Genomic DNA, 8,822 nt, shown 5'->3' with positions numbered 1-8,822 from the left:
AAACCGGTTTCGGCAGGGAAATGGCTTTTAGTTTTTCCTATTGAGTATGATGTTAGCTGTGGGTTTATCCTATAAAGTCTTTATTTTAAGGTATGTTCTGTCTATTTCCACTTTGCTGGAAGTTTTGTCATAGTTGGATGCTGGAGTTTGTCAAGTGCTTTTTCGGCATCTATTTATGTAATATGATTTTTAAATCCTTCATTCTGTTTGTGGTATATCACATTAATTGATTTGTGAATATTGGACCAATCTTGCATCCCAGGAATAAATCTCACTTGATCATGGTGTATGATATTTTTAATGTATTGCTGAATTCAGTTTGTTAATATTTCGTTGAGATTTTTTGCATCTATATTTATCAGGATTATGGGTCTATAATTTTCTTTTTCTGTAATGCCTGTGTCTGGTTTTGGAATCGGTAATGCTGGTCTTCTCTCCTCTTGAATTTTTTGGAATAGCTTGAGAAGGATAGGTAATAATTCTTTGAATATTTGATAAAATTTAACTCTGAAGCTATCGAGTTCAGGACTTTTGTTTGTTGGGTGTTTTTTTAAATTACTCATTCAGTTTTGTTGGTAATAATTGGTCTGTTCAGTTTTTCTGTTTCTTCTTGATCCATGATGTTCTTTGAAGATTGTATGTTTTTAGGAATTTATCAATTTTTTCCAGATTGTCCAATTTGTTGGCATATAGTTGTTTGCAGTATTTTCTATAATTATTTTTATTTCTATGGTGTCAATTTTCACTTCTACTCTTTCATTTCTAACTAGAGGCCTGGTGCATGACATTCGTGCACTGGGGGAAGGGGGGTGCCTCAGCCCGGCCTGCACCCTCTCACAGTCTGGACCCCTCAGGGGATGTCTGCCTGGGGAGCGGGCCTAAGCCGGCAGTCAGACATCCCCTGAGGGGTCCTTAGCGCTGCTGCAGAGGTGGGAGAGGCTCCCGCCACCACCATTGAGCTTGCCAGCCATGAGCCCAGCTTCTGGCTGAGCAAAAAGATTTGATATGCACACCTATGCTTTGCACAGCTCCTGCATTGAGCATCTGCCCCCTGGTGGTCAGTGTGCATCATAGCACCGGTTGTTCTGCCATTTGATCTGCAGTTTGGTCAATTTGCATATTAGGGTTTTATTATATAAGACTAGAGACCCAGTGCATGAATTCGTGTACCAGTGGGGCCCTCTGCCTGACCTGCAGGATTGGGCCCAAACCGGCTCTCCAACATCCCCCAAGTGGTCCTGGATTATGACAGGGTGCAGGCCAGGCCAAGGAACTCCACCAGTGTACGATCAAGGCTGGGGAGGGATGGTGGGAGGGCTCCAGGGTGTGTCCAGCCTGTGTTACTTAGTCCTGATCAGCTGGATCCCAGCAGCAAGCTAACCTACCAGTTGGAGCATCTGCCCCCTAGTGATCAATGCATGTCATAGAGACTGGTTTATCAGTCAACTGTCTGCCCCCTGATGGTCAGTGCACATCATAGCGACTGGTCGACTAGTTGACTGCCCTCTGGTGGTCAGTGCACGTCATAGCAAGCAGTTGAGTGGACTTAGCATATCATTAGCATATTATGCTTTAATTGGTTGAATGGACAACCAGACACTTAGCATATTAGGCTTTTATTATATAGGATTTTATTTACTTGGATTCTCTCTCTCGCTTTATTTTTATGAGTCTGGTTAAGGGTTTGTCAATTAGACAAAAAGATTTTATATGCACACCCATGCTTTGCACTGAAAAAGCAGTTCAAAGCCCTCCAGTAATGACTGTTAATTACCAGAGGCCATTCTTTCTTCTTTACTTCATAGGTCTAGTTTCTCCTGTTATTATTCAGTCAAAAAGAAATACATGGGTAACAAAAGGATAGCATGATTTTTACCTAGAGTGATTCTATAGTAAATTAAAGCTTTCAATATGTTATGCTTAAAATGCTGATTATGTTTAGTAATCATTGCTCTTCAAAGATGAAAAAAAATGGGAAGAAGGGTGAGAAGTAGGTGAGGAAAGGAGGGGAGAGCAGGGGAAGGGAGAGAATAGGAGAGGACCAGCCTTATCCAAAAACTCAGTCTCCCTTATTCCTACAGCACCAGGTTTAATGTGAAATATTATTCTTTAAGTTTAATGGCCTAAATTATTTTCCCTTGAGCTCAAGTACTTCTTCACTGAGTCACTTTCTAAAGGAGATGAATATTATAGTTTTGGATATGATTTTAAACACTATAGATTGCATTTTGGATTTTCTTAAGTTTCACATTAAGGGTAAGAGTCTTTGCCAACTGCAGACAATTATATCCTTTTTTATTTCACAGTGAAAGAGCAATGTAATTTGAAAAAGTTTGTATAACTCATTTTTGTATGCACAAATCTGAAATGTGGAAAAATTCTCTCTTCTAATAAATTATTGGTGTTAACACATTCCCATCCCCAGCATCTCAATGACTTTCATTTTCATTACAAGATAAGAGTCTTACATAAATTCCTCCTCTGTGGGCCAGGCACTTAATAAATATGACCCCATGTAAGCCTAAGAAAAAGTTATCATGTAGATAATATTTCTCCCCTTTTAAAGACAAGGAAGCTAAGGGTCTAAGAAGTTAAGAATTACACTGAACATCCAAGGTAGTACATGGCAGAATTTGAACCCAGATAGTTCTTCCCTTCAAAGCTCCTTATATGGCAATATTCTGCCATCATTTGGGAATAAAATAAGGGAGAGTTACTTATATTTTAGCCGGAGACAAAATGCTGAGAGTGCAAACTTAAACACCTGACAGTCTCTTTCCTCAAGGCATTTATAGTCTACTAGTGGAAATAGATGCAAACATAAATGAATAATTGCAAAATTCTTTGATAACAGTGTATTCTATTTGTAAAGCACTGTTCTGAATGAGTACCTATGTTGACTCATGTGTACAGTGATAGAGGAATGCATGAAGGACACAGTAGCCAAAGAAAGGAAAGATTAGACCCCATGAGGGGATACATTCGAGGAAAATACATTAGAGCAGACACAAAAGGATGGATAAGAGTCCCCACAGGTCTGTTTGGGTGGAAATATTGCAGATAATGTGAATATATGTGCAAAGAGATGTGGAAAGCATAGCCTTTCTGGAGTGTGGAGGGCGTATGCTCCAGGGCCACCTCCTCAAGTCCAAGGACTGGCCGTCTGAATCCCTGTGCGCTGCCCTCGATTGTGATAGGCAACAGCACATCCACACACTTGCTACTCCTGTCTTCATTATTTGCCCCAATAAATGAGGGGAAAGCTTAGCATAGGCTGGTTGAACTATTGTTTGCTTGTCAGGTAAATACTCGGATAAATCACTTCCTAGAAGGTTTGTTGGAGCTCCTTTGCTGCAGGTTAAGCAGAGCCTCACTTCTCCCCATGTTGGTTGGCTTGGGTGCCATTCCTCCTGAAGGCGGGGGCGTGGGGGGGGGATAGAAGAAAAGGCTTTTGAGAGTCTATCTTGACCCTTTGTCTGCAATAGGCCTTTCTCTGTGCTGAGGCGCACTCATTACTTAATACACAGAAAAACTGACTTATCTGGCTCCAGTTTACTCTACCATTTTCCCAACCCCAATCAGTGGTGTCTTCAGAGCTCGAAGTCCCAGGCAGATGTTGGGATCCTGGTGTCATGCACAGAAAAGCTTGATTATAATCACATTCCTTTAATAATCTCATTCTAACTAGGCTGTGGCTTGGTGCCCATTATTGCCTTCACAGATCCGCCTTGGGAGTTCTGTTCTAACATAAAGCATAAAGCTTGGATATCTCTCCTCCTGTTTCTGCTTCCTTGCTTTTCAAAAGAGCTATGATTCGCTAGTTATTAGGTCCACTGTTCATGAAGCATCAAATCTTCCAAGTGAAAAAGTGAGTCCTACTTTCCTTCTAGGGGCAGTTGGTCTGTTTTTTGTTTGTTTGTTTGTTTTTGCCTCCATCCCAATTGCTTACTGAGCTCAGTAAGGCATCTCCTACAAGACTTTTCTTTTTTAAACCCTCGCCTAAGAGTATCTTTTTAATTGATTTTTAGAGAAAGAGAAAGGGAGAGAAAATGATAGGGAGAGAAATTTCGATTGGTAGCCTCCTGTTCATGCCCTGACTTGGAGTCAAACCCACCACCATTTTGGTGTACAGGACAACGCTCCAACCAACTGAGCCACCTGGCCAGGGCTTTTACAAGGATCCTTTCTGCTAGTCACTCTTTTCTCCTTACACCAATGACGCCGAAATTTGCCTCCTTCATTCCTTCTGAAGCCCATCTCATGTTGTTATCCCTCCAACCTATTTCCCAAGCCAATTATGATCCCATTATCTCTGCTAATTTGCTCTATTATACACACGTAAATTATTGAAGATGAAGAGATTGTGATCTTAATATTTAATTGCTTTTCATAATGTGGTATTTATTTCAAAATGAAACTCTGCTGTGATGGCCTTTCTCTATTATATACCATTCAGTGACAGTCAATTAATTGCAAAAGAAAACAAAAAAACAAAATCTTAGTTGTGGTTTGCAGGAAGAAAGGGTATTTCTGTTTAAGTCCACATCACCGTCATTCAGCTATTTAAAATGAAAGTGGGAGGTGGGAGCCTTAAAGAGAAACATTATGCAGAAAAGTGAAAAGGCTCCATGTTAGGAGAAGATTGATATAAAGTGAAGAGACCTGTGATGAGAGGAAGTAATGATCAAGTTGAGTACTGAAGATTTAGTTGGAGACAAAACCTGACCCTGACACTTCCTGCTTGAGCTACTTTAATTATTGCTTCCTTTAATTTTTTGGATGAAATTCAGATTTTTTTTTTTTTTTAATCCTCACCCGAGAACATGGTTGGAGGGAGAGAGAGACATTGCTGATACCTGAAACAGCAGGTATGAAAACACCACCATGGGTTCCAGTTTGTTGTCCTGCAGTTGGAATCGTGCTTCAGAACAGTTCTATTTGGTCTCCATGTAGTGTTTTTAATTAGACTTTCAGAGCTTTTATGCACACATGCCAGTGTCCATTCCTCCCTATTACCTTACATCTAAGCTGCTTTACAAATTTGTGTTTCTCACTTGAGCTCAAACCTTGGCATAGAGACAGCAAACAGAAAGAAACATTATAGAGAAGCTTCAAGTAGTTCAAAATGGGCAGTATAACTGGTGAATGCAGGGAAAGGGAAGAACAGGAACTTGAACATGAGAGGCCTTGCAGGCAATGATAAAGAATCTGAATTTCACCTGGCCAGAATGGCTCAGTTGGTTGAGCATCGTCTTGTGCACCAAAAGGTTGATTTGATTCCTGATCAGGGAACATAGCTGGGCTGTGCGTTCAATCTCTGGTTGGGACACATTTGGAAGGCAACCAATGAATGTTTCTCTTTCACATTGATGTTTCTCTTTCTTTCTCCCTCCAACCATGTTCTTGGGTAAGGAGTAAAAAAAAAAAAAAAAATCTGAATTTCAACCAAAAAATTAAAGTAAGCAATTAAAGTAGCTCAAGCAGGACGTGTCATTGTCATATTTTTCTTGTGAAAAGATCATGAGGCAGCAGCATGCGGGATAGATTAGAGGAGACAAAAAATAAAGACAAGAATAAAAATTCTAAAGACATTGGTTAAACCAGGCTGGATATCATAAAGGTCTACATAGTGACAATCAGAATTAAGGGCTGGGACATATCTTCTAAGATATGACAGAGGTTAAAAAAGTAAAACTTGGCAAATGATTGTGGAAACCATTAAAACGGAAATGTCTTAGGCGAAAACTATTTTCTATTTTAGACAGCTGGTTTCATGGTGGTGTTTGCCAAAACAGGGAAGGAAGATTAAATTGTAGGAATTTCCTCTTTTTGTCCTCACTTATCATCCCCTTGCCTGGAGATGAGTGCTCTTCACTTCAAACAAGGCACCAAGAAGAAAGATCATGGTTTGTGAAGAGTATTATTAGACTTATAATCAGGAGACCAGTGTTGAACCATCTCTTTATGTAATCTTGGACAAGTATCTCATCTTTAAAATGGAGATACTCACCCTGGTCAGTGTTCTCAGTGGTTAGAGCTCTGGCCTGCTCAGCAAAGGGTCTTAGGTTCCATTCCTGGTCAAGGGCACATACCTGGATTGCCGGTTTAATCCCTGGCCCTAGTTGGGGTGAGTTCGGGAGGCAACTAATTGATGTTTCTCACATCCCACACCCCTTCCCTTTCACTCTCTCTAAAGATTAATAGAAAAATGTCCTCAGGTGAGGATTACCAAAACATGCTATTCTATACAATAAAAGCCTAATATGCTAAGTGTCCGGTTGTCCGTTCAATCAAAGCATAATATGCTAATGATATGTTACGGCCACCAACTGCTCGCTATGACATGCACTGACCACCAGGGGGCAGATGCTCCAACCAGTAAGTTAGCTTGCTGCTGGGGTCTGGCCAATCAAGACTGAGTTAGACGGGCCAGACATGCCCTAGAGCCCTTCCCTGGTCCCTCCCCAGCTGGCCAACTTCCCGTGTCCCTCCTGGCTCCAATCATGCACCAGTGGGGTCACTTGGTCTGGCCTCCACCCTCTCGCAATTCAGGACTCGTCAGGGGATGTCGGAGACCTGGTTTCAGCCCAATCCCCCAGGCCAGGCCACGGAACCCCACTGGTGCATAAATTTGTGCACCAGGCCTCTGGTAAATAAATAACTAAAATAAAATGGAGATGCTAAAACTTCTGTTCAAGTTAAGGCTCATGTGAATATAATAAGTGTTAGGGGAAAAAAGTTAATTTACTTCAGGAAGTGCAAAGTGTGAGGAAATATCTAAGAGTTTAATTAAGTCTCTTGGGCACATCCATGTCAGGAAAGCAAGCATTGACCCAGAGGATATCACTTGGGCAGATTAAAAAGTGATGAGAGATATAACAAGTCTGCTGTGTCAAAACCAGGAGCAAATGAAGCTAAAATAAGCAAACTGTAAACTGATGAGATGGAATGAAACTGTGATATTCAGGTCAGACTGACAAGGGAAATCATCTCTCTGGGGAGTCAGGGCAAATAACTCTGAGGAAGGACACTGGATTTGTTCCACAGCTCTTCCCCTGGAGAAACACGGGCTGAGGGGGTTCACTAGACAGGTCCCTGGATGGCTGTATAAACCCTCAGCTCCTGGATGTATGTTTATGAGGAAGCTGTGAGCTACACAGTATTGCTGGAGATATGGTCTACCTTGTGCTTCTCTGAGATGCTGCCTCATTTGGGGCTGAGGATCCAGTGTAAGCAACAGTAACCTCTCAGATCCATCAAACCCTCTTCTCAAGTAGATGTTAGTGGATTCCTGAGACATGATCCTAAGGAGGTTGCCTAAACATAGGATAGTTATGTTAATTAGGATATAAATTAGGAGGCTATAACAAAAGTCTCCTCAGATACGGTAGCATAAACAAGAGCAATGTTGTTTTCTTTCTCCTTTAGAAATCTCAGTAGGTGGTCCAGGGCTGTGCTGGTGACCTGAGGGAGTGAGAACCCAAGCTCCTTTAAGATGAATGCTCCTTCATTGTGTTACCACATTGAAACTGGCTCAACATCACATCTGTTGGGGGTACATTTTGGCCAGTAGAGAAGGGTAGAATGGAGGCAAAAGGACACTCATTCTCTTTTAAGGTCATAAACCAGAAATTGTACACATTGCTTAAGCTCAATTATGCAGAACCTAATCATATGTCCCCAGTAAGGCTGGGGAGTGTAGCCTTCGGCTGGTGATTCAGGTGCCCAGCGAAGTTTGGGCCTCACAGAAGCAGAAGGGGTGATTAATTGGATATTGCAGCAGGGGGTGATTACCAGTCTCTGCCTTAATGGTAAAAGCACTTGGGTCTAGAACTTTGCCCTTATGGTATCTTTAAAAATAATGTCAATTTGAAGAGATAAAGTGAAATGCTAGTCTCATGAAAATCTAATTATGGCTCTTGTGTTTTCTCTTTATCAAGGTATAATTTATATAGTGTAATGTGCAGATCTTTTTTTAATCTGTACTGTTGAAAGTATTTCATACGTTCTACTTTTTCCCCCATTAAAATCTTCCAGTCTGCTCCCCTTCCCCCTCACCACCCCATTGTTTGTACCCACAAGTTATATATATATGCCTACAAGTTCATTGGTTGATCTCTACCCACTCACCCTTTCCTGCCTTCCCTCTGAGGTTCAAGAGTCTATTCATGCTTCTATGTCTCTGGGTCTATTTTTGATCATCAGTTTATTTGGTTCATTAGATTTCACATATGAGTGAGATCATGTGATACTAGTAAATAAATAACTAAAATAAAATAGAGATGCTAAAACTTCTGTTCAAGTTAAGGCTCATGTGAATATAATAAGTGTTAAGGGGAAAAAGTTAATTTACTTTAGGAAGTGCGAAGTGTGAGGAAATAGCTAAGAGTTTAATTAAGTCTCTTGGGCACATCCATGTCGGGAAGGAATCCCTCTGGGGATTGATAGTTTGATCGCTGTTTCTCTGTCTTTGGATCTGTCCCTGTTCATCAGTCTATGTTGTTCTCTACATTCCACAAATGAATGAGATCATGTGGTATTTCTCTTTCTCTGACTGGCTTATTTCACTTAGCATAATGCTCTCCAGTTCCATCCATGCTGTTGCAAATGGCAAGAGTTCCTTCTTTTTTACCACAGCATAGTATTCCATTGTGTAGATGTACCACAGTTTTCTAATCCACTCATCTGCTGATGGGCACTTGGGCTATTTCCAAATCTTAGCTATTGTGAATTGTGCTGCTATGAACATAGGGGTGCATATATCCTTTCTGATTGGTGTTTCTGGTTTCTTGGGATCACTGGGTCAAATGGGAGTTCCATTT

Source organism: Myotis nattereri, assembly GCF_964212035.1.
Source record: "Myotis nattereri genome assembly, chromosome: 9".
NCBI classification, from domain to species: domain Eukaryota; kingdom Metazoa; phylum Chordata; class Mammalia; order Chiroptera; family Vespertilionidae; genus Myotis; species Myotis nattereri.
Note: the sequence above shows the minus strand (reverse complement) of the source record.